Source organism: Triticum dicoccoides, chromosome 4A (assembly GCF_002162155.2).
Source record: "Triticum dicoccoides isolate Atlit2015 ecotype Zavitan chromosome 4A, WEW_v2.0, whole genome shotgun sequence".
NCBI classification, from domain to species: Eukaryota; Viridiplantae; Streptophyta; class Magnoliopsida; order Poales; family Poaceae; genus Triticum; species Triticum dicoccoides.
In genome coordinates, this window is record NC_041386.1 from 597,584,428 (window position 1) to 597,589,218 (window position 4,791).

A 4,791-nucleotide genomic window follows, 5' to 3' on the forward strand; every position below is an offset into this window, starting at 1 on the left:
CCCGACACCACACCCGACCCCGAAATAGCACCCGACCCTGACACGGCACCCCGACACCGACACGACACCCCGACCCCCGACACCTCCCGAAAAGGTGCTCTTTGGCCTTACAGAGGCCGACGGGGTCACATATTTGTGAATTATGAGTTAGGTCATATATTTTTCGATTTTGTTATGAAAAACATCATATATAATTGTGTTGATCGAGTAGAATTAAATGTGCAGTTGTTTCATCGCTGCAAGGTTTGGTGTTCGACGACCTCGCCGTGCGTTTGACGAGCTCTGCCCCTTCGTTCGTGGGTGAGCACAAATGACATGTCCTCCTCCCCCATTAATTATCTCCTTTGTTCTGGTGTTCGTGCCGATGAAACTTGATAGCTAGCTATATATGTGTCTTGAACCATCAATATGCGTAACCAATATGTGTCTCCCGTTCGAAAGCATTATAGTTATAAATATGCATGCATTTGCATATTTATAACCTTGGTTCTTTCGAATTGTCCAACGCTATCCATGGACAACCCGAGTATGTGTAGATTGGGTTTGTTTTCCCATATGCTTTGCTCCGGATCCGACGCATAAATTTCGTCAATGCCTCCCCTGTTGTTCTCCGGGTAAACATCCTCTCTGTTTATTGCAGAGACGTGTGTCAGGAGAACAACGGGGAGGTGCTGCCGAAATTTTGCATTGGATCCAGAGCATAGCATGGGAAAACGAACCCAATCTACACATACTCGGGTGGGAATAGGACCTATCATTACCTATTAGAGTGTAGGTTGCACTCCCAATGATCAAGTTAGCACCAGGGGGACGTGGCACCAGCTCCCATGTACGGTTGTGGACGAGTGCATCATACTCATCTTGTATGGCGGCGAGCCAGTGCGGGTTGCGGATGGTAGTGCGGACGGGGCTGGGAACTGGCGAAACCGACGAGGACGTCGAGGAAGTAGTGGGCGGGGCAGATGTTGAGGCAGTGGCCGCGTCGTAGTAGCGCGGGTTGGGGCGGAAGATGCCGCGTTGAGCCCGCGTGACCATGGGCGCCGGAGGCGTGATGGGCGATGCGCGCGGCGCTGGCGGTGTGGTGCTGTTGACGGAGATGACCGCGGACCCAGTGGAGGGGGACGCAGGAGTGCTTGACAAAGATGATGCCGAGCCGCCCGTTGAGGAGCGCGCGGCGAGGCTGGTGCTGCGTGAGGCAGCGGGTGGTGAAGACGAGCCGGTCGTGGGAGATCCGACGATGGAGCTTGAATGCGTCGAGGGCGCTCTTTGCGCAGGCGATGCTGAGGCGTCCGATGAAGATCCAGTGCCCGCGTTTGAAGCAGGCAAAAGCGTGGGAACAGCACGACTCTTGATCACGGGCGGGCCCTGCAAGATAGGGGGCGAAGCGGGCGATGCAGGCCGATGGGCGAAGGAGCATGCGGTGTCGTGGAGAAGGGAAATACTGTTTCATGGATGAGTACATGGCGGGAAGTCAGTATGCGACGTTAGACCGGATCAAAGCAGCGAAAACCATGGTGATCGAAAGGATATCCGAGGAAGACGTAGGCGATGGATCGAGGTTCAAGCTTGTGGCGAGTAGTAGCAGAGATATTCGGATAGCACAAGCACCCAAAGACGCGCAACTGGGAATAGTCCGGGACGACACCGAGCAGAAGCTCATGCGGAGTGCAAGGCGCCGAGGCGCGGCACAGCCGGCGGTTGATGAGGTAGGTGGAGGTGTTTAGAGCCTCAGCCCAGAATCGCGGCAGCATTGATGCATGGCAGAGGAGCGAGCGCACCCCGTCGTTAATCGTGCGAAGCACACGTTCAACCTTCCCATTCTACTAGCTCGTGTACGGGCAGGTGAGGCGGAAATGAGTGCCATGGCGGGCAAGCAAGGCGCGCACGGCGGCGCTGTCGAACTCGCGCCCGTTGTCGGTATGAAGCGCAAGGATGGGAAGCTGGAACTGGGTCTAAACATATGCAAAGAAATCAGTAAGGACGGAGAGAGTTTCAGACTTGTGTTTTAGGGGAAACGTCCAGACATAGTGACTGAAATCATCAAGCACAACCAAGTAAAATTGATAGCCTGAGATGCTTACAACGGGAGATGTCCGTACACCAAGATGTAAAAGCTTGAAAGGGAAAAGCTAGTGGTGCTAGATGACTGAAACGGAAGTCTAGTGTGCTTGCCCAAGCGACAGGCATGACAGACGGGCCACTTGCGGCTGAACTCCAGGTGCAGATCATCAGCAATGGCGTGAAGCGAGGCAGCACAGGGATGCCCAAGGCGTTGGTGCCACAGGTCGGTCGAAGCAACACCGACGAAGATGCACTAGGAGGGGAGTTTGGGCTGCACCATAGGGTAGAGGTCGCCGTCAGAATCACATCGGAGAATCACCACCCTGGTTCGAAGGTCCTTAACAGAAAAGCCACGGGCGTCAAATTCAACAGAGATGGGATAATCACGGCAAAGCTGGCGAATAGAAAGCAGATTTTTAACAAGAGAAGGAGAAACGAGAACATTGCGAAGAGGAACAGGGGATGTGCCAGTGATCAACCACTACTAGGGAAAAGCCTATACACAGAATTTTACCAGTAGCGCTGTACAAAATCAAGCGCTGCAGCTACTTAGTAGCAGCGGGCGTGAATAAACCACGCTACTGCTATGACTTTAGCAGTAGCGCGTACTAGCGAAAAGCGCTGCTGCTACGTTCGAACTGGGCGCACATGGCTAGCCCAACCTAGCAGTAGCGCGTATAATGGCCCAGCACTAGTGCTAATCTCCTTAGCTGCAGCACGCTTACGTGTAAAGCGCTGCTGCTAATGGAAATAAAATAAAGTGAAAAACAAGTAGAAAAGTAAATGAAAATGAAAGAAATAGAAAAAGGAGAAAGGGAAAAAATAAAATGTAAAGAAAAATAAAAGAAAAAAGGGAAAAAGGAGAAAGGAATAGCAGTAGCGGGTTTCAGTAAACGCGCTATAGCTAACTTAGCTAACTTAGTTATAGCGCGTTTCCGGAAACGTGCTACCGTTACGTTTCACTTAAACAGCGGTTTCCCCCAACCCCGCCCCCGGCCACCAATTCTTCCCCAAATCGTCCCTCGCACTCGCCGTTGTCTCCTCACCGCCGCCGCCCGAGGCTGCCCTCAGCCTCACCGCCGCCGCCCGAGGCTGCCCTCAGCCTCACCGCCGCCGCCCGAGGCCGCCCTCAGCCTCACAGCCGCCGCCCAAAGCCGCCCCCCACGTCACCGTCGGCGCCCTGCACCTCACCGCCGCCCGAGCCCGCCCAGGACCGCCCTTGCCCGTGCCCGAGCCCGCCCACTCCGCCCCTGCCTCCGTCACCGAGCACCTCCCCGCCACCGTCTCTCCCCTCTCTGTAAGTCCCCCACCCCTTCCCCTCACTCATCTCTCTTTGTATTTTAGAGAAAAAATTAGATGTTAATTAGATGTTTTTCAGTTAGGGCACTAGAGTTTTGCTAGGTTAATTAGGTTAGTAGAGCTGCTATTAGTATTGGTACAGTAGGTTAATTAGGTGATGTTAAATGAATAACCTAAATGAATGAAATTAGTAGTTAACTGAATTTTTTTTCCTTTCATCATTATAGAGCACTAAAGTTAACTGAATTTTGTTCTATTAGTAGTTAAATGAATTTTCTTCTACACTGTTTGCACATGTGGTTGCTGGTGTATATTTGGGCACTGTTTGCAGGGAATGATGCTTAGTGGCCTATGTTTTGCCGGAATGTTGATTCATTTCTTTTCTGGCAAATTTCAGAGTGAAGTGAAAAATCATCGTAACAAGAAAATAAAGTTTCTACGATTTGATCGTAGAGAAGAGTATTTGAGTTACGAGTTTGGCCTTCAGTTAAAAACAATGTGAAATAGTTTCGCTACTCATGCCACCTGGAACACCACAATGTAATGGTTAGTCCGAACGTCATAATCGTACTTTATTGGATATAGTGCAATCTATGATCACTGGTAGAAAAAGAGGCTTCCATCCAGCCCCATTAGTCGCGAAACTGTAGGAACCGCGACTAATGAAGTCTTTAGTCGCGGTTCAGCAGACGAACCGCGACCAAAGGCCTGGGTCCAGGGCGCTCGGTGGCCAGCTGGTGCACGTGAGGGGCTTTAGTCGCGGTTGGCCAGGCCAACCGCGACTAAAGGTGCGCAAAGGCCTTTAGTCGCGGTTGGCCAGGCCAACCGCGACTAAAGCTCCTCCCCTATATATACCAGTTCAGCACGCTCACTTAGCCATTTGGTGCCACTTCTCTTCAGAAGCTTCACAAGGGGGTGTAGGTTTGCTTTTGGTTCCTCTTATGCACACAAGGTGTTTGATGAAATGCCCTAAGAGGGTGAAACAAACATGATATGAAGTGTTGGAGCCACACTTGAGGTTCCTCATTTATTTTTTCCTCCTCGATCGCGGTTAGCAACTTGAACCTTTCAACATTTTGTATATTTTGATATATTATTTGTATTTTTAACATTTTGAATTGAATTAGTTTTATTTTTCTTAATTTTTTGATATATTATTTGTATTTTTAGAATTTTGAATTGAATTAGTTTTATTTTTCTGAATTTTTTGATATATTATTTGTATTTTTAGAATTTTGAATTGAATTAGTTTTATTTTTTTGAATTTTTTGATATATTATTTGTATTTTTAACATTTTGAATTGAATTAGTTTTTTTTTCTGAATTTTTTGATATATTATTTGTATTTTTAGAATTTTGAATTGAATTAGTTTTATTTTTCTGAATTTTTTGATATATTATTTGTATTTTTAACATTTTGAAAAAGAAAAA